We start from the raw sequence: 22,980 nt of genomic DNA, 5'->3' as shown, positions 1-22,980 counted from the left end.
GTAAGTAGAAGGAAAAGCTGGCAAATTCATTTGAGGACTGACAGTTAGGCAGCATGCTATGGAGCTCAGCTGCCTTTTGCTTAAGTCACTATGGTAGAATAAGCACGGGCTGCTATTAGACATGATCTTAATAAATTACACATATTTTTAGGGAGTTTTTGTCAACAAGAACATTAATATAATCTTCTTTATTCCTACTAATTGGATTCAGCTACCAATACAGATGCACTTTATGAGAACTAGGCATTGTCTGAGATATTGGAAAGAGAAGTTTTTCATTATACTTTTCTTCACCATCTCTGTTAATGAGATAGAAGTATGCACTAAAAAGAAAACTTAATTAAACTGCTAAAATACCCCACATCCATGAAATTTATTTCCCTGTCAATGGGAAATAGTTCTGCAAGGCTCCAAAACTTCCTAAAACTTGGTGAGGCATTGTGCAGAATGAACCTGTAATAATGAATGTTCATGTTCTTCGTGATTTCCAACATTACAATGTGAGAGGGACAGCAATTGGAAACCCTTGGGGGAAAGAAAAGAAGAATCTTACCTAGGTGAGGACTGTTGGTACTTGGAGCAATAGAATCCTGACAACACAAACAAGAAACATCTTTCTCCCCTTTTACCCTATTCCTGTGAATTTTCTTCCACAGAGTGGCCTTTATGACTCTTTGGACATTCTCTCTGGGCAATACCTCATTAGCATTAGGAAAAACACTTCAAATCTCCCCTAGATCAGATACCCATATGGTGAGAACAGCAGGTTTGTTCTTCTGCTGTGATCAAGTGCAGGGATGCTCAGCAAGTACCTTTACAACACTGATCACAGGATTTTCTTCCACCTGTATTGCCTTTCACACGCTTTTTCTCAGCCCAGTTTCTTTCCTTCTGACATCTTCACACCCTCCCAGACAAACAAACCTCCTGTGTTTACTCTTTCTCCATTGGCTGTTTTTTTTGCTGACTTTGTAAACTTCTTTGGCATTTGTAATAGAATAATTTGGTAATGTCTACCTTAGTCATCAATTCTGTTGACTGCTCTTCCTTTCTTTTATCCATAACACTTCTCATTTCTCATATTCTCACATTCCAATCTTGGTTCTCTCACTAGGCAATATTCTTATTTTGCTACTACTTTTAATATCTTTTAATAATTTGTACTATTATCTTGTTAGTGTAGCTACATGTCAGCGTTGACTATCTGGACACATACACTAACAACAACCTATTTAGTCTTCTACGGATGAGTAAAGAGTGAGCAAGCACCTCAGTGCTAAGAAAAGTGTCTTTTGTGCCACAGCCATCAAAGAGTGGACCACAGTTCCCTTGGTTAGACAAGAAGATAAAAATTTTTCGAGGCAGGATTTATCAGTTTACTTGAGTTGACAGCAGTGCAGAGCTTTCAATACAATGAAAGAAAGCTGTAATTTCTGATTGTGTGTGTTTATATGAATCAGGGAGTTACTAATTACATTTAACTGATATAAACAACTCAGCTCCTTCAGTGTGGGGAGTGATAAAAACACTGTCAGCCAGAAATCTTCTTGCCCCAAAGGAAGTGAAACTGTTACTGACTCAGGAAATCATATGAAGAAAAGTAAAATTAAAATGGAAAAAAAAATAAAATAAAGGAACGTTACTTTATGTATCCTAAGGTAGATTATGCTTTTTTGTAATCACTTGTATCAAACTGAGGACAACATATATCAAAGAGATGGCAGATGTGGTACATAAAACTGAGCATGAATATGAGGAAGTATCCTGGTAAAGTGCAAAGACAAAGGAAGCTTCACTGACTTGAAACCTCCACCAATACTATTTACATACCTCTCTTTCATCTATGATTAGACTTGTTTCCTAGCATGCCTGCATAGCATTTCTGTTGCTTGAATAAGTTGTGTTCCATGGAGATGATGCCTGCCAATTCAGAAAAAGTTTGTTTCAGGATTATTTTCATGTCTCTGCCTTATAAATCTACGGAAAAAATATTAAAAATACATCATTCCTTTTAAATAGGAAAAATGTAGAGGTATGGACCTCACAAAAAGAAAAAATCTGATATATGCTTTTATTTCCCTCATTAAGATCAAGCCTGGAAAAAGTAATCCTCTATTTTTTTATAATTCACTTACAAGTTCTTATATACTGCACAAGGCAATAATACTTTGTCAGAGGTACAATGACAGAAGATGTCATTTACAATGATTGCTAGCATCCTGTCACTTCATTTCAATGCTGTCAAAGTCAATTATCTATAGCAAAGAGCTTGGGTGTAACTGTCGTTGACCAGATGCAATGAATTGAACAATAAGAGTATCTGACACTATACCTCAAAGTTTGGAAGCCAGTTTGTACTTTCATGCAAGATCTTCATACTTAATGGAAAAATATTACTGTAAATAGTAATAAAGCAAAAGTATGACAATTATGGAGACCACATAGGAACTGTATCATCCTGAATGCTTATTAGAGTTATGCCAATCTATTGTCTAATTTCACAGACACTAGAGTGCATAGCATCTTTATTTTCAGAGCTATTTTGTAACTATTTGAGTAGCATTTATCATTGAAATATTCTAGAGAAATGTCCAAACTGGTGCTAGATAAAATACCTCCGACAAGGTAAATAAAATAATGCCAGGAAGGTAACAGATACATTATTTGTTAGTGTCTCTTACTAAATAAAATATTGTATGATGTTCAAAAGGAGAAATAATGACATGCTGAATTGAGGTCCTTTCTAGAACAACTGACTAATTAACCTAAAACTTGGATTAAGTATTTGGGTTTAAGTTTCTGTTTTTGACAACCCACTTGATCATGTTCCAAATTTCTTGCCTGTGCTTTAAAATATTCCAGGAGCAGCTAGAAGCAGGGGAAAAGTAGAAGCAAAACATACGCATTACCTTTTTTAACTTTAAGTGAAAATATACATTGAAGTGTTTGTAACACCTAAACTTTAACTTTGGTCCTTAAAGAATAGCCTATAATCTGGATTTGGCTTTTAATGTCCATCCCTAAGAAATGCTCTGGAAGCACTGGATGATGAGAAGAAGGTGGCACGCTGTAGGCAAAGAGGTCATCTCTGAGGACACAGGTATGACCGTCTCTCTGACTGTGTCTAAGATGTGTCTCCTGGAGAAGTACTTTCCTGCTATGGGATTTGCACCTCCGAATCCCTTCCAAAAGCATGACACTCACAACCTTTTTTCCTTTCAAATACTTGAACAGTATTTTATAACATTATAAAATTCCTTTGGTTTAGCAGGTACCTCTCTGTTCCCATTTTTATATCTTAGTGGTTAGTTGCATACTCATATGAGGTACAGTTAAAATATCTTTCTCTGCCTAAGGGACTTACACACAGATCAAGGGCGTTCTCACTCCTTTCTTTTGAAACCATTCCATTTCTCATGCAATAATCAAAGATTGTTGGACCAAAGACAGAAAGAAAGCAAGGGAGAGAATATGCATGTGTGTGAATTTCTAGCTTACTGATTAGAGCTGTCACTCAGAAGAAGAGAAGACATTTGTGGTTTACTTTCTGCTTCAATAGCTCTGTGGGTTTCTCACTACTACTTTTTCCAAAGTAATGATAATAGGATTTAAACCTTCCATTGTCTTTCTGAAGAGAACATCTTAAAGCAGAAGAATGATTTGAAAGCAAGATTTTTAAATTGTAATTTTGAGTTCTAAATATTTAGTTCTTGAATTAAAAAAAAAAAAAAAGTGGTGACGCTGTCATGGCATCTAGTTTGATTAGATCTTTCAGACAACCTGGGACATACACAGGACATTCAGAAAACATAGAAGCATGATAAGTCTGCAGTTCCTGAGAAACCTGGGAATGAGTTAGGTATTAGTCCAATAAGCTCTGTCAATGTTGAATTGAAACACAGCAGTGTAAAAAAAAGGACTTATCTGGGATTCAGTGCCATTGAATTGAGGGTCTGAAGATGGCAGTTTTAGACACCAGTGACCAAAGTTAGAAAAAATAGGAATGTAAATGCCTGCATCCTTTTGTACCCTTAGCTTTTGATATCTTTAAACATAAAAAAAACCCCAACCAAACAACTGAAAACTGAAACCTTTCAGATCTGATGTGGCAACCATTAAAATTATGAAGAGTCATGCCCTGTTCATTTATTATTATACAGCAAAAATCCATGGGAATTACTCATGAACAGTGGTAAATCCATCTTGTGAAAGTTGAGAAATAAATAAAACCTATCAGTTTGCTCAGCTGGCATGCTTTCTGAGGTGATGTCAATAGGGGAACACAAGAATAGAATAGACTGATATGAGTCACTTGGTTAAGTGTGGAAGACAAAACAGATCAACAAAAAATAAGAAAAAAATTATCTTGTAAGTTAATCTTAGGAAGGACATTTTTCCTAGGCATTATTAAACAGAGGAAGTCCTTTAGCCAGTATGCTTGAAATCACTGAAGCAAACCAAACTGGAAATGCAGAACGAGAAGTTGAAAACAGAGTGACAGGAAGGTGAAGTTATTTGCCTGTGAATAGAAGATCAGTAGGAAAACCAATGTATGCTCCAGCCTTGGGTCTATTTTGTAAATTAGAGGCTTGATTGAGAACACAGCTGCCAGATAAGGAGAAGACAATTGGACCCACAGAGATGTGGACCCAAGGAAGCTCCAGTAGCCTCTAATGAGCTCAGTCAACTGCCCTTGGCCCAAGGGTGTCTGTAATCTTTGTTCCAGCTGACACATAATTAGAGAGGGTCAAGAGCCCTCTTAGCTGGTGCTACAGCAAGGCCGATATAAAAAGCTAAGGCCAAGAGCATAGTTTGCAGAGTGTAGCTAACAAAGCTCAGTTAACAGATGCAGCAGTTCATACAACAGGATGCAAAGAAGTGGGCTCATCTCGGTTCATAATCAGCATAAACATTCTCTGGTGTGGTGGTAGCAAACCACATGGCATGTTCTCCAGACAGTGTTGGAGCAGCTATCCTCTACCAGCAAAGCTTCAGATGCAGGGACTGCCTGGGGCCTCTCCCTGAGGCTGGAGACATGGTCCCCTTTTCAAGTGGATCAATTATGGAATGAAGTGAGCAGCCTGCATGGAACCAGAGAGGATGAGAGAGAGAGATGGACAGGATCTTCTTAGAGACTCCACAGCTTCAAGAGCCCTGAACCTCAACTGTAGTGGAAACACAGGCAGAGTCTGTCCCTAGCAGAATGGTAAGTGGAAATTCCGAGGAAGGCAAAGGCTGGAAGCTGGTGAATTCTGGCAGCAAGAGGAGGGCTTTGTTACTGCCTCAAGGCTTGCAACTGTGAAACAGGTTCATTGTCCTTAAAGCTAAGGAAGAGAAGCTGAGTGTACTTTCAAGCAAAGCATATGGGCTGACTGACCCTGCACCACACAGGAGCACCAGGTAGAAAAGACAAGTGATAGTGGTGACTTCCTGCCTTGGGGGATGGAGGCACCCATCTGCCACCCTGACTTGTCATCTGGAGAAGTTTTGCTGCTTCCTGGGGCCCTGGATCCAGGATTTTAAGAACAGACTACTGAAGCTTGACCAACCCTCTGCTTATTCAAGGATCACATTCTTCAAGCTCAACAGTCCATTCCAAAAAGCAGAGGATCAGGCAAAAATGTCAAGAGGTTTGCATGGATGAACAAGGCGCTCCTGGCAAAACTCAAACATAACAAGCTAGTATGCAGAAGGTGGAAGCAGGGACAGGTAACTTGAGAGGAATATAGAGACAGTGACCATGCGGAGGTGTGGTTAAGAAAGCCAGAGTCCACTTGCAGCTGAATCTGGTAAAGGATGTCAAAGGTGACAGGAACTGATTATGTAAGTAGCAAAGGAAGCCTAGGGGAAAAGGTGGGCCTGTTGCTGAATGAGTCAGGTGTCCTGGTGACACAGACATGGCAAAGGCTGAGGTGCTGAATGCTGCCTTCACCTCAGTCTTTACTAGCGAGACTTGCTTTCAGAAATGCAAGGATTTGGAGATAAGGGGGAAAGTGTGGTGCAATAAAGATACACTTTGGGTAGAAGAGGATCAGGTTATAAAATACTTAAGCAAATTGAACATAAAGAAGTCCATGGGTCCTGATGCGATGAACCCACAAGTGCTCAGGGAGATGGCTAACGTCATTGTGAGGCCAGTGTCAATCTTCAAATAATCATGGTGATTGGTTGAGGTGCCTGAGGATTGAAGGAAGGAAAATGTCACTCCTACCTTCAAGGAGAAGGACCCAGGGAGCTACAGGCCAGTCAACCTCACCTCAATGCCTGGGAAAGTGATGGAACAACAAATCCCAAAAAACATTTCCAGGACCATGGAGGACAAGAAGGTGACTGGGAGAAGTCAACATGGATTCCCAAAGGGAGAAGTCATGCTTGACTAACTTGATAAACTACTATGATGACATAACTGCCTAAATGAAGGAAGAACACTTGATATGCTCTTCAATACCTATATTCAATAGGTATTGAATAGGTATCAACTTCAATACCTTCAATTCATCTATGACCTGGATGAGGGGATAGAGTGCACCCTCAGCAAGTTTGCCAATGACACAAAGCCGGAGGGAGTGGCTGACACACTGGAAGGCTGTGCCACCATACAGAGAGACTTGGACAGCCTGGAGAGTTGGGCGGAGAGGAACCTGATGAAATTCAATAGGGGCAAATGTAGGGTGCTGCACCTGGGGAGGAATAACCCCATGCACCAGGACAGGTTGGGGGCTGACCTGCTGGAGAGCAGCTCGGTGGAAAGAGACCTGGGAGTCCTGGTGGACAACAGGATGACCATCAGTCAGCAATGTGCCCTTGTGGCCAAGAAGGCCAATGGCATCCTGGGGTGCATCAAGAAGAGTGTGGCCAGCAGGTCAAGGGAGGTCATCCTCCCCCTCTACTCTGCCTTGGTGAGGCTGCACCTGGAGTACTGTGTCCAGTTCTGGACTCCCCAATTCAAAGAAGGATGGGAAACTGCTGGAGAGGGTACAGCAAAGGGCTACCAAGATGATTAGGGGACAGGAACACATCTCTTATGAAGAAAGGCTGAGGGATTTGGGTCTCTTCAGTCTGGAAAAAAGACGGCTGAGGGGGAACCTTATCAACACTTATAAATACTTGAAGGGTGGGTGTCAGGAGGATGGGGCCAGGCTCTTTCCAGTGGTGCCCAGTGACAGGACAAGAGGTAATGGGCACAAACTTGAGCATCAGAAGTTCCACCTAAACATGAGGAGGAACTTCTTTCCTTTGAGGGTGGCAGAGCCCTGGAAGAGGCTGCCCAGAGAGGTGGTGGAGTCTCTGTGTCTGGAGACATTCAAAACCCGCCTGGATGTGTTCCTGTGCAACCTGCTGTAGGTGACCCTGCTCTGGCAGGGGGGTTGGACTAGATAATCTCCAGATTTCATGCCTATGGTTCTATGATTCTATGATATTGCTGACATAGACTTTGGTAAGGGTTTAGACAGTCTCTCATAAGATCCTCATAGAGAAGCTGTTGATGTACGGGCTGGATGAACAGACAGTGAAGTGGATTGAAATCTGGCTGAATGGCCATGCCCAGAGGGTTGTGATCAGCAGCACAAAGTCTAGCTGGAGGACAGTAACTACTGTTGTACTTTAGGTGTCAATAGTGGGTCCAATCCTGTTGAACATGATCTGAATGATGGGGTAGTGTACTCTCAGAGAGTTTTCTGATGACACCAAACTGGGAGGAGTGTCTGATATGCCAGAGGCTCGTGCTGCCATCTGGAGGGACCCCTAAAATAAGGATAATGGAGACACATATATTTACTGAAAGGAAAATGTTTCATAAAAGCAAAGATTAAAAAAGGCAGTGGCCTAGTAATTAAGAGGCTGAAACAATAAATAAATAAGGTTAAAAAACAAACAAACAAATAAAACTGATATATTTACCTCCCTTTCAGAAATGGTAAAAACATGGGAAAATAAATTTTTCAGTAAGTTCTTGTTTGCAATTTCTGTAATAGACTATGGAAAGCAATGTTTTGGAAACAGAAAATACTGTCAGTGCCTTAGAATAATATGTGTGGGCTTTCTCAAGGAAAAAAAAGTTGATGAAGGTGGAAGTCTGTTAAATATATTAGAGGATAAAAAGGTATGAAATAGAAGAATGACCACTATAACATCTGAAAAGTATAAATTAATCAGCAGGTACTTTAAGGTAAAGGGAAAAAAAATTCCTCAGAGGAAAGATCTAGACCTCCAGTTGTTATAAAATATCAATGCTTCTTTTGACTTCAATTGAGGGTCTTGTCCAATGCATTTCCTTTCAATTAATGTAATCTGTTTTGGTAACAAAACACATCCTCTTCTTTGGATGTGCTCCAGAATCTCAATGATTTTCTTGTAGCCAGGGGCCCAAAACTGAGCACAGTACTGGAGGTGAGGCCTCACCAGTGCAGGTGATGATGACTTTCCTCATTCTGCTTGCCAAGGTGTTTCTTGATTTCTTTCAAGTCATTCTTGAAAGAACGGCTTAAGCAAGCCATTTAATGTTCAAGGAAGCAAAGATTTTTCTGTGCATCAAGAGGGAGAAAGTTCTCTGCACAGCGAATTTCTAGACAAACAAGCCTTTATTTCTAATGACTGTTGGAACTTGCATAAAAATCATTTTAAAAATTAATGAGTAATAGTAATGAAATCTTAGTCTCACACATTCCTAGAGATACTAGGCAGCTAGTATCGCTACTAGGTAGGTGTTCATACTAGGTACAGAAAGCAAGCTGTAATAGTGAACTAACAGGAAGGAAAGGAATAAAAATGGCCATTTAACTCACTGCTGAAATATGGGAATGTGAGTTTTAGACTCATTAATGCTTACTGTCCCTTCTCTGAAAATACAACATAGTTTCTCTCAATTACTTTAAAACAAAACTCCACCTGAATTTGACATTATGTCTCCTGCATCTGATATTACTTCCACTTTTACTTCAGAAATTAGGAAGAAATAAAAGAATGCTGATATACAATAGCTTTCCAGACTTCAAACACAGCTGTTCTTATAGAGACAGAGGCAGTGAATACTTATTCCTGGCTTGTGTCAGAAATACAGGCAAGCAGAATCAGGAAAGTGATCATCACCTGCACTGGTGAGGCCTCACCTCCAGTACTGTGTTCAGTTTTGGGCCCCTTGCTACAAGAAAAACATTGAGATTCTGGAGCACATCCAAAGAAGAGGAATGAAGCTGATGAAGGGTGTAGAGCAGAAGTCTTATGAGGAGCAACTGAGCAAACTGGGGTTCTTTAGTCTGGAGACAGGAGGCTCAGGGGAGACATTATCTCTCTCTACAGCTACCTAAAAAGAGGTTGCAGTGAGGTGGGGGTTGGCCTCTTCTCCCAAGTAACAAGTAATAGGGCAAGAGGAAATGTCTTCAAGTTGTGCCAGGGGGATTTAGATCGGATATTAGGAAAAATTTCTTCACCAAAAGGGTTCTCACGCATTGAAACAGGCTGCCCAGGGAAGTGGTGGAGTCAACATCTCTGGGGGTACTTAAAAGATGTGTAGATGTGGTGCTTAGGGACATGGTTTAATGGTGGACTTGGCAGTTTAAGGTTAATGGTTGGACTCGATGATCTTAAGGGTCTTTTCTAACCTAAATGATTCTATGATTATTACTGTCCCAGGGCTTCCACTGGAAATCACCAGCTAGTCGCTTTGGAGACTTACTTTAATTTATTTGGGAACAGGTTTCTCAAACAACTTTAGTCTGAGTTTTGAAGGGCTCTTAGAATTTAAAAGCATGATTTCCAAGAAAGAAGATTTAAAAAAAAAACACAAAAAACCACAACACTTTAAGAGATGAAAACTGGCTAGTGGTCTATTTAAAAGTTATAAACCAATAAATCCAGACATTTTTCTATCCCTTCAGCTTCAACCTTGAATATATATTTTGTGTGTTGTGCTTTCAAGACACCACACAGTAGAGCTTTTGTCTATAGGAATTATAAAGGGCAGTATATGTATTTCAAATTCTATATGTTTCAGCAATTAATTTTCCTAGCAATACTGTCCATTACAAAGCTGCTAATATTTCAAATTACTATTTGAAAGAATAAAAAGGCTTCTTTAAGTGGTCAGACAGTGGTACTAGGCATGGTAGAGAACCTATGGGAAACCATCAGCCTTCTGGATCTCCAAAGAGGGGATCTGCTATAAGGGGAGGGAAGGGGAGGTACCGTAATTTTTATCCAATATCAGTAGTCAGCTTTCTTTAGATAACTAAATTGAACTCGAAGTCTCTATCTTGCAAGGTCTCTCCTGAAGGGTCAGAGAGAAGGGATTTCACTCTCAAGTCTTTAAGACGTGTTTCGGGTACAATCAGAAGCTTGGGCACAACCTTGGGTCTTTCTGTGACTGTTGATTTTAAATGTTTTTCATACTGGTGAATAGAGACCTTTCGTTGCATTCCCAGCAGCTGCGGAGGACTTTGACAAAAGCCAAGAATATTTCAAGATCTTGCGACCTAATTAGTCTTTCAAACACATTTTCTCTAGATGGTTTTCTAGGAGATGATAAGGAAATATTAATTGCTCCATTTATATCAGCATGCCATATTTTATTAAAACATTTTTTAAACTTTCATGCTCGTATTTGGAGTTCGTAGTGATGACTAAATTAAGAAGTCTCTCTGAATGAAGCCAAACTGTTTTAAAATAAGTTCAATTGATTCTAGCCCCTTGTCTTAATTAGAAAGCATCTTTAGAGAAGAACTGATTTGATCACACCTGATTCACCAAGCCAAACCACCTGGGCAGTAACTCTAAGGTGGCAGTCCTTCCATAACAATGCCATATAAAACTCTTTCGTCTTCTGCAAAATATTCCCTATAGAACATACATTTTACAGGATTTGCACTGGTGAAGGAACACAGAAATTTGTCTTTTCTACAAAATAGCTATTAAGTTCTAAAAGGTTACTATTCCTTTTGGACATAGAGTTCTTTCGGGCAGAAACAGACTATCACTGTGAAGAGAACAGAATCCAGGGGTATGCAAAAATGAAAAAAAATTTGGCCGTGCCCCCCCTGCCTTTTCAAGTAACATTGAAAGGCAGCATTGTCTAAGACTTTTGGCTTCTTAAGTAACTGATGAAATGCTGATATATCTGCCTGTACATCCACACTTACAAAAGGAACAGTTCTCTGCATTTCTGACAGACTGTTTCGCTTCTTACTGTAGCTAGGGGAGCTGCATCTGTGCAAAATTCTCTTTCTGATGTTGTTGATAAAGATACCTCTGATAATTTCTTGATAATGGTACTTTATTATAGTAAAAGCATGAAAAACTGATGAAACTACAGACATATCATTTGCAATAATATTTTTTTTTTTTTACCAACGCTTTATCTTGTGAAAGAGGGAACAAGGATTTCCATGTGACAAGATAAGAAAAACCTGTCTTAGTTAACAAAGACAAAACTACCGATGCAGAAAAAGACTAAACCACCAATTTTATCATGCCACCTGGAGCTTGAAGGAAAATCATAAGAAAGAAGACATGGATCTAAAACAACCATGAGTTTCCCAAGACAATGGAAAAAGAGTTTAGGGAACCTGAAAGAGGAATAAAATTTCCCTTAGTTGAGGAGGACCGGGTCAGAGACCACTTGGCCAAGCTGGACATTCATAAATCCATGGGCCCTGACGGGATGCACCCGCGAGTGCTGAGAGAGCTGGCAGATGTTATCGCTAGACCACTCTCCATCGTCTTTGAAAAGTCATGGGGAACAGGAGAGGTGCCTGAGGACTGGAGGAAGGCTAACGTCACTCCAATCTTCAAAAAAGGCAAGAAGGAGGACCCAGGGAACTACAGGCCGGTTAGTCTCACCTCTGTCCCTGGGAAGGTAATGGAGCGACTCATTCTGGATGTCGTCTCCAAACACATAGAGGAACAGGAAGTTATTGGAAGTGGTCAGCATGGATTTACCAAGGGCAAATCATGCCTGACCAATCTGATAGCTTTCTATGATGTTATAACGGGTTGGCTGGATGAGGGGAGAGCCGTAGATGTCATCTACCTTGACCTTAGCAAGGCTTTTGACACTGTCTCCCATAACATCCTCATTAGGAAGCTGAGGAAGTATGGGCTAGACGAGGTGACAGTGAGGTGGATCGAGAGCTGGCTGAGTGACAGAACCCAGAGGGTTGTGATCAGCGGCACAGAGTCCAGTTGGAGGCCTGTAACGAGTGGTGTCCCTCAGGGGTCAATACTTGGACCAATTTTGTTCAATATATTCATTAATGACCTAGATGAGGGGACAGAGTGTATCCTCAGCAAGTTTGCTGATGATACCAAGCTGGGAGGGGTGGCCGACACTCCAGAGGGCCGTGCTGCCATCCAGTGTGACCTGGACAGGCTGGAGAGCTGGGCAGAGAAGAACCTAATGAGGTTCAACAAAAGCAAGTGTAGGGTCCTGCACCTGGGAAGGAAGAATGCCAAACACCAGTATATGTTAGGGGCGGACATGCTGGGAAGCAGCTCTGAGGAGAAGGACCTGGGGGTCCTGGTAGACAGCAAATTATCCATGAGCCAGCAGTGTGCCCTTGTCGCCAAGAAGGCCAATGGCATCCTGGGCTGCATAGGGAAGACTGTGGCCAGTAGGTCGAGGGAGGTCATTCTCCCCCTCTACTCTGCACTGGTGAGGCCACAACTGGAGTACTGTGTCCAGTTCTGGGCTCCCCAGTTCAAGAGGGACAGGGAACTACTGGAGCGAGTCCAGCATAGGGCAACCAAGATGATTGTGGGACTGGAGCACCTCCCTTATGAGGAAAGGCTGAAAGAGCTGGGACTCTTTAGCCTGGAGAAGAGAAGGTTGAGGGGGGACCTGATTAATGTTTACAAGTACCTAAAGGGTGGGTTTAAGGAGGACGGAGCCAGGCTCTTTTCAATGGTTCCCAGCGACAGGACAAGGGGCAATGGGCACAAGCTAGAACATAGGAAGTTCCGTTCAAATACACGGAAAAACTTCTTTACAGTGAGGGTGACGGAGCACTGGAACAGGCTGCCCAGGGAGGTTGTGGAGTCCCCTTCTCTGGAGATTTTCAAGACCCGCCTGGATGCAGCCCTGAGGGATGTGCTTTAGGCAACCCTGCTCTAGCAGGGGAGTTGGACTAGATGATCTCTAGAGGTCCCTTCCAACTCTGAAGATTCCGTGATTCCGTGATTCCGTGAAAATGTCTATCTTTTCTTTCTTCTTTTTTATTTTTCCTTGAACTGTCAAGTGCATACTTGCCAATAGAAGGAAAAAAGGGCAAAACCAAAAACGTTTTGGGAAGATGAAAGGAAAACTAAATGTTGCTGTGTCAGAACAAATGGTTTTGAAATTTTCACTCACCACATTCTTCTGTTTTCATCCTTGTTAAATCTACACTTATACAGCCCTATATAAGATTCATTGCTTCATCCTGAAATTCAAAACAAGTTGGTGAAAATATCTTTAACGAAAGACTGGTTTTTGCAAGTAAAGAAAATAGTTATTACTTGTTTTAGTTTTTACCCACACTTGGGTTCATGCAACTTCAGATGTAAACAAAATTAAAGATATTTATAAGTTTACCACATGTAATCACTAATTTAAGGTTAGATTTGTATTTATTTGACAAAGAATTAAACTTGCTGTTTAATTAAAGACATGCTGTACCTTAAGCTCAGGAAACTGTCAACCCATAAGATCTGACCTCTGTTTCTTTATAACTGGAATAATTTGAATACTACTGCAGAAAGAAACACTGAAAATAAAACACAAGAGATGTTAGAAGAAATATAGATAGATAGATAGATAGATACATAAATATAAAGATAAAAATACAGGTATATTTATTTGACACTGACTAAAATAACTAACGAAAAAACGCTGAAATAAATTTTATTCATTTTTCAGTCTGGGACAAAATCCCTTACAAAAGCAATAATTTAAAAAAGGAAAACAAAAATCGATTTGTCTGAAAAAAAGGAAATATTCTGATCTTGCTCTTTGCATTGCTTAGCACTTTTCCATATGAATATATCTGAATATAGATATAAGTCACAGAGGAAAAACATCTAAATTCCATAAGTGCAAGAAGGGAATTCACTCAAAAAAAAGTGATAAACACTTATTCTTCTAGAAGTTTCCTCTGTTCAAAGGAAGGGCTATCCCAAATCAATGTGAAATTTAATGTCCAATTCAGTAGTTTTGCCATAGTCATTTATCAAATAATAAAAATATTTGACTAATCACAGCTAAGTGATGAAATCATCAACAACACATTAAAACTCAATATTTCTTTTTAAATGTAGATTCACAAACTGAACATACTTCTGGAGTTTAAAATTGATACAGTTGTCTTCTCTAGCTGAACAGTTTTGAATCCAAAATTTACTGTCCTTTTTCCCTTAAGGAATGTTTTAAACATCGGGTAAGGGGCTTCTGTGTTACATTAAAACAGTTAAGAACTTATTGATGTATAGACTAGTATCTGGAAACTCTAGAAGTCTCTGAAGTGAAAGTCTAATAAAGAAGGATCATGTTCATGTTCTCTCTCCAGCTTAAAACGTAGTTATATGCCAAAAATATCTCTTCAGGTAAGACTAGGGGGAAAAATAAAAATATATTTTTCTTGTTAAATTCAGCACTGTTGAAAAAGATGGAAAATAACTTCAAACTCTTTTTCTACAAATCAAACTTGGATTTCTTGTCTTTCTGGTATGTGTCAGGATCACTGGTTTAGAGTCATTCTTCCAAGATCACTAAATAATTTAAACTATGTACAAACTGGCAACTGAGGCTATCAAATGTTGGTCTGGGATCTGACACAGTGTCATGAAATACTTTAAATGTTGGGCATCTGGGCAGCAGGGGGATATCCCAGCTCAAAGAAATGGGTGTATTATTTAATGTTCATTGCCTTATTTTCCTTAAATAATTGAAAGAAAAATATTTCACTGATTCCATATGATACCTGTTAGGATCATTGTTTCTATAAGAATAAAAAAGAAAAAAGAAATGCTCGGCTTTGAGTTTTTTTTCTCTCCTCCCATGTTCTGTCCTTATTTTTCCTTCAGCAACTGAACTGGAAAACTAATTCTCCTCATATCCTTGCTTCTGCATTCTTTAAGTTGAGACCTATGTCTAAGTGTAAACACAACTTGTGAAAAATACAGGCAAACCAGGCCTTCAGTATGGACACTGGATGTATGGCTTCAGAAATCTTACCAAAGGGTTGCTGCTAAGGATGATATGAAGATATTTTAATCTGTGGGAGCTTATGCAACTTCTTAGCATTTCTTAAGAAAAGAATCAGAAGTGCCCCATACTAAGGCGGGAAAAAAAAAAAAGAGACTCTTGCAACCACCCTTATGTGTTTCGAAATGGGTAGAATTTAGGAAATCCAAAGACTTACCAGGATCTACTACTAGAACTGGAATTAGTTTTTCCAAAAATAATGTACAACAATGTAACAGGAAGTAGTATCGTGAAGAAACCTTCATAGCATTCAAGGGAAAAAAATCTAAAATGAAGTAACTAATTTATTAAATATTATTTGCAATGACAAGTCATTCTGCATGAAACTGCAGTATCTGTACTGTGCTCCTGTGCTCATTATAGCTGAGATGGAGTTAACTTTCTTTTTAGCAGCCCTTATGGTTCTGTGGTTTAAATTTGTTACCAAAACAGTGTTGGTAACACACCAGCATTTTGTCTGCTGCATAGTATCAAGGCTTTCACTGTTCTTTAGTCTGCCCCTAGCTCACAGTGAGCACTCTGGGGGTCGGCAAGAGCTTGGGACAGGTCATAGCCTGAACAGCTGACCCAAATTGACTGTACTATGTCATGCTCTGCAACAAAAACTGGGAGCTTGATCTCTCAAACATAGCTGTTGATCAGAGACTGTGTGGGTATCGATCTGCTCACAGAAAGTAGTGAGTGATTGTCTGTCCATTGTTTGTTGGTTTGGATTTTCTTTTTTCTTTCTTTTTCCTTCATTTAATAAACAGTCTTCTACTTCACCTGCCAGCTTTCTTGCTTTTCTGATTCTGTCATCCATCCCACTGCAGGAGAAGTGAGTGAGTGGACATGTGGGTGCTTTATTGCTGGCCAGAATCAACTCACCACAGCTCATAACACAGATGTAATGCAAGGATATAAAGATGAGAAAAGAATAGACAATTTTTATTACATGCACTGGATACAACAATATTTAGGCAATATAACATACATACTGCAACACTGACATTTGCATAGTGCTCAGAGACACAAAAAAAGCAAAATAAGAGACATTTCAGGTATAATTTACATTACAGAAAGTATTGGGACATGTAGTGGTTTTGGCTGGGATTTTCTTCATATTAGCTAGTATGGGGCTATGTTTTGGATTTGTGATGAAAATGGTGTTAGTAATACAGGAATGTTTTCACTATTGCTTAGCAGTGCTTATGCAGGGTCAAGACCTTTTCTGCTTCTCACACCACCCCACCAGCGAGCAGGCTGGGGGTGCATGAGAAGTTGGGAAGAGATACAGCTGGGACAGCTGACCCCAACTGACCAAAGGGATATTCCAGACTATATGACATCATGCTCAGCAATAAAAGCTGGGGGAAGAAGAAGGAAGGAGGAGGTGTTTGGAGTGATGGCATTTGTCTTCTCAAGTAACCGGTAAGGTGATGGAGCCCTGCTTTCCTGGAAATGGCTGAACACCTGCCTCCCAAAGGGAAATAGTCAATGAATTCTTTGTTTTGCGTTGCTCGTGTATGTGGCTTTTCCTTTACCTATTAAACTGTCTTTATCTCACCCACCCATTTTCTCACTTTTACCCTTCCCCATTGAGGAGGAGAGGGAGTGAGTGGTTGTGTGATGCTTAGCTGCCCACCAGGTTTACACCACTACAGGAGATTTGATTGAATTTCCTGTATTTCTACTTATGGCAGAGGATCAAATTTTAAAAAACAAATTCATAACTCAATCCAGTTTGAGATACTTTTTCTAGCATTCTCATATAATTCTGTTTGCCATTGTTAAAAAAAAAAACAACACACACCACATTTTTTTCCCATTGAAACAGTTATTTGAAGAGCTGGCATTGATGACTATCACTTAAATATATTTGTTATACTCCTCCTCTTAAAATACTACTCCAGATTGCCAATTTAATCAGAAATTGAGATTAAAGTAAAGTCCTCTACTAATGGGGAATTTGTTTGTTACAGGAAGAGAAGTTTATGTTGATACCATATACCTGGCAAACCACGATTTTGTAAATGTACTGACATTGTGTATTTCCCACTGCTTAATATAAATAAAATGATTTGTAACATTTAGCATGTGAAAACGATAGTCAGCTCTTCAGAATATCAACCAGATAATCCATTTTAACTAGATGGTTTAGAATAGAAAGTGTGATGTCATGTGCTATTAAGAATCTACTATTTCATTTCTCCCAAAACAGGAAAAAGCTTTTAGTGTCAAGCTATGCAGGTTGGTTTATGAACAACAGATCCTTCAAAAAAAACTAGCCATACCAGAAAATCATGATGGGTGTGATTTCTTTTACTTAGCTTCTGACTATATAGTGTACAGTCTGAGCTGACTTAGTCATATAGATTTCTTCTAGAGATAGTGGTGAGACATAGGTGCATGTGGAATGTGATTTGTCTTGTCCTAATGTGGATGTACAAAATAGGTCAGTTGAATGATGTCTCACCCCACTTAAGGACAATGGACAAGTCACTCAAGTAACAGCATCTACTTTCTAGCAACTTGATAGAGTTGTCTGAACATAGGTGCTTACAACCATCTAGCAAGTCATAAAGTGCCCCACATGGCTTCTATCTGTCAACCCAAAAAAAAAATGTGTGTCTCTTTTAGGTGCTACATCAGATTTGAAGGCCTTATGATTATGGCAAATGAATCCAGTCCTAGACACTGAAGTCTGGTAAAAGAAATTTAACCCACTGATAGCCTTTAATATATTATGGCTAATGAAACAGAATATCCAACTGAATACTTCCTTTAACCATGAAATACCATAATATGGATATAGCTAATTAGCACAACAGTGTGATACAGGGACTGGAGCTAGTCCTAGATGAGACAAAATTGGTACTGGTAATAGTCTTGGTGTTTTAGGGTGGCTAATTAGGAAACCACTAATTAGTCTTCCCGAAAACAGGAACATTTTCACTTCTGCATGTAATATATTTTGTATTATTGCATAAGCTACATCAAGTGCTAGAAGATCAGTTTTTGCAAATCACCATGCTCTGTTGTCTATAATTAAGCTAAGACATGTGATAGTGGATGAGGAGCTGAATTTTATTTTTACTATACATTTACATGTCAGAGGGTACAGCTTACTAAATTACTTGTAAATACAGTACAACCCTGTGCAATAGTTGAATTGATGCTGTAAACTACTACTATGTATGAATACATAACTAGACCTGCAGTGAGGCTTTGTACCAATTCTCTGACATAAACCCTTCATGTCATTTTGAGGACCGCGAAAACACAGTTTTCATACAAACTGGATCAGACTAGACTTTTCAATTCCGATTCCTACTAATCACAGAAAAAAAAAAAAAAAAAATTACAATGTTAAAGAAGATGGAAACACATTAAGAATAATGGGTTTTGTCCTAATTAGGCCTGGGAAAATAATTCATTTTGTGTTTTGATTGCTGAAGTTGAAAAATTACATAAAGAAGTGGCTTGTTTATGCATACCTGTATTTATAACAAAATATTAAGGTTCATTTTTGACTCAAACAAAAGTATTTGGCTTCCACCTAGGGATTTTTGGAAAGAAAATAAAGCAGTAGAAATGAAAGTGTAAGAATTAAATCTAAGAACAAAAAGCAGAAAATAACTGTCTTTTACCAATCAGCTTACTGAATTGTAGTATTTTATTTCCACCAAGCAAAAAAGAGAAAAAGTAACCAAATGAGTTCATGCGAAGTACATCTTTTAATGCTATAATAAAAAGATTTTTTTGGTGAGAAATTATGTCTCATATTTTCAATCTTCATGTTTTTCTGTTTTGTATTTTGATCTGTGATCATTAATTAAAGACTAGAGTCCATACCTTCTAACTCCTGTGTGAATGTTCTAACCAGAAGGTAAAAATCAATCTTTTTACAAGGCTTCTAAGTTTCTGTTTTATGAACATTAATGTCATCCTACAAAGTGGAGGAGCTTCAACTTTCCTATCCGTGGTCAACTTGATGCCTGAGAGCTCGGTAGTGCACATGCCAGGTTTAGGTTCAGAATCTCTCTGTTAATAAGGATGTTGAAGGTAGGTCTAGGGTATCCTCAGTATGGATTGGTGGAAAAATGTGTCACCGAGTTATGAATTCATTTTTGCACAGCCAGAATTATTCAGGGAACTCAGTCTAAATCCAGAAGTAAAATGAGTAACACTTGCGTGTGCCACCTTGGGAAATTACTTTCACATCTTGGTGTTGCATCTCTTAAAGAGTTAAAAAACATTCTCAAACACTGAATTAGACATTGTTCAGACAATTTAATAAAATCATAATTTAATAATATTATAACAGAGCATTACATCTTTCTTTTTTTTTTTCTTTTTTTTTTTTTTTTTAAATAAAGGATCCTATGGTCATATCCAGTTAAGTAATTGCCCTTCCCCAGAGTTTACCACTCAAAAGCCCTATTTGGAAGGAAAGATGGCTGCACAACTGTGCGGTTCTTATCTTCTCATGAGCTCAGAGGTGCATTTGCTGCAGTGAGTAGTGTTAATAGGGGAGAAAGGCAATGGGAGTACTACAGCTCACTCAGCTCTCCCAACAACTGTCATGCACCTCCAAATCTGCAACTGTTTATAAATTATTGACAACTGTTTTGTTGTCCTCTCTTGCCTTGAGGCCTTGACACCTGCTTTGGTGTCTTCTTGCCTTCCTTTGCTAAAATCTTTCTCTCATTCATTGAATAGGAACTGAGAATGGTTTATCGAAAATAACCAAATGTGAACATCTCTTATTTTAAAACACTAGGAAGATTGCATTGTATTCAATCATTTTAATAATTTAGATCTTAATCATACATAAAATTGACTTCCTTGAGCATTGATTTCAGAACAGTTGCGTCTTTTTAAGTGGATGCTCATGTTTAAATATTTTGCTAGTTTACTCTTATATTTGTGAGGTTACTCATATCTTTGTTGACAAGCATTTATGAACACATTCTTTGCTACTTTTTTCTTTTGTTTCTTGATTCCTTAATTTTCTTTAAACATTTATTCCCTTTACCCTACCCCTTTTTTGTTCCTGTCACGTTGCTACTCTATTCCTTCTCCAGTATCCCCTTAGCTGCTCATTCATTCATTAAAAAGTCATCATTCATTAAAAATCTGATGTAACTCTGCCTAGAATTGAAACAAACATGAAAGTCCTGTCTAAATTATGCATATTTTGTCCCTAATATCATGTAAATTCTGGTTCCCTCTACAAAATTAGTAAGTAATTCTCAGAAACTTAATCTAACAACAATTTCTTATTTTTAAATTCCCCTAATAATTTTGTGACTTTGAAAAATGACAATGCACAGGAGAACTGAAGTATAAAACTGTTGATTATATATCCTATGAACATGGCTAAACAGGCTTCTTTACCTAAACCAAAATCTACTTCATTTATTACTCTAATTCTATATAGTGTTATAAAATTACTAGCATGCCTAACTGGTTGTTTAACATTAATCTTTAATATACGGTACTGGGTCACCCTGTAGCCAACAAATAGATTTCCCTTATTTTCTTTATATATGTATACATATGTATATGTATTTGTGTATATATATTCATGCATATACTGCAACTATGACCCTCACATTGTTATCTCAACCTTGTAAGCACATTTTTACCAGACAGTCCATTTTTTTTGCACCTTCTTTGAAGCCCACTTTAATTAATTCTCTATAAAAACATTTAGATCACTATATTTACTAACCGGTTCTCCAATAAAATAAACAATCCCTCTATAATGATGTCATTTTAAAGGGATTATTATCAGTATTTGTGAAAGTCCTCTGAGCAATTGTTTCATCTATATCCAGCAACAGCACAAAAACATTAAGACTGATGCAAACTCTACTAATATATATCAAAGTCTGCCTGGAAGCATTATTGAGGGCCACATCAGATCACTTTTTCTAAATACTTTGTGCTCCTCATCTTTCCATCGAAGGCTGCCAGTGAAGTTTTAGTATATTTTTCTGCAACTGGAAATCCTGCCTAGAAGCAACTAAAATAAACCATTTATTCATTTCTGATAGGCTACCAAACACTCGTTAGACAGTATTGACTGTGAGGCATTGCTGAGCTTGGTTGGATTAAGACTGGCAAATTAGAGATGAAAGGCTCTGGATCCCAGATGAATTGATTTTATTCTTTTGTAATATTTTGTTCTAAAATCATTATGTCAGTATTATTTTCTGTATACGTGCTTTTCTCCTGGACTTAAGACTGAGTGAACAACAGAGACTAAGACTGATTCTGATTCATAATGTACATATGAAGAGAAAAGGTGAAAAAAGAAAATTATAAGAAGAAGCCTGAAAGCTTGCATACATGCCTCTCTGCACACCGACTTTGTTTCTGACTTTCGCTCCTGAAAATCATTACAAAGACAGAACATGACCAGAAATTGGGGCAAGATAAGGGGGAGTACTTGAGGATATTATTTAGAGAGAACACTATAAAGATCAACATATCTTCCATAGTTATGAATGCCAATTTCTACATGGAGTGAAACTAAACCATGCAATAGACAAAAAAAAACATCAGCATATTGCAGCATATTTTTAGAAACATACCAGAGCAGTAGGTACACATGATTAAACGAATGCTATCTTTATTATCAGTATTATTTATCATTAATGCTACCCCATTAATGCAAAATAATGTTGAAAGTCATGATGGGTGTTATTCTTTAAATAATAAATGTTGTGTAAATGAGTTCTGCATTATATACCACACAATTTCAAGACTTACTATGGTAAGTGATACTTCACTTATTTTGGTTGAAAAGAGCTGTTAAAATAAAATTATAATGGAATAATTAGTTCTTGATAAATTAGTTCTTTTACTTAAATAAATTATATATTTCACTTCTCTGAATGTATTTTTGTTATTATATAGGGACGGGAAAGGGATTCTAGGAGAAATGTCATATTAAAACATTTTTTCATTCTATTTTTAATTGATTGTGAAGTTCAAAGCTGAGAGGTTCTTCAAATTTTACATATTTTACAGTGAGCCATATTATATGTAATACTGTCATAAAAATTCATAGGAAAATCAAAGGGTCTTAGAAATTATTCAGTGAAACACACTGATTCCACCTTGATTCAAAAGATTTAAAGAACATCACTAACGTAATTAGAATTCGAGGTGAAACCTTTGAACCTATTAAGAACTTTGGTTCTATCTGCAGTTGCATGTATACATTAAACTAACTCGTGGAATGAAATTATTCTTAATTATCCATAATCTATTAAAGTTAATGATTTAATCATAATCATTATTATAATTAATTACAATATATCCATAATCATCCAGTTGGAAGTAGTTGTTACCATCATGTGTTACATTTTGAACGTTGTAATTCAGCTTTGTTCTAATTATACAAAGACATCAGCAATATGTAAAAACTTTACATTAATCTATTTAAGTATTACAATATTGCAGTAATCTATTTAAATTATTATACCTAATGCATCATTGCAGCAGGTAGACATCTTGCAAAATCTTTAGTTTTTATGTAAGCATATTTTCATATTCTTATATGTTTTCATAAGCGTCTTTTAATCTGGTTATCAATGTGCTTTTTCTTTCTTCAGAATGGACTTTTTTTGGGGGGGTTTGTTTTAATTTAATAGAGATACCAAAAAATCTATCAAAAAGTGGTTTTGAATATTATTTGTTTTATCTGTGGATAATTTACAAATGAATGCATGATAGTCTATTATCTAAAATATGTT

Source organism: Rissa tridactyla, chromosome 1 (assembly GCF_028500815.1).
Source record: "Rissa tridactyla isolate bRisTri1 chromosome 1, bRisTri1.patW.cur.20221130, whole genome shotgun sequence".
NCBI lineage: Eukaryota > Metazoa > Chordata > Aves > Charadriiformes > Laridae > Rissa > Rissa tridactyla.
The sequence above is the reverse complement of the archived record's forward strand: the minus strand, read 5'-3'. Positions refer to the sequence as shown.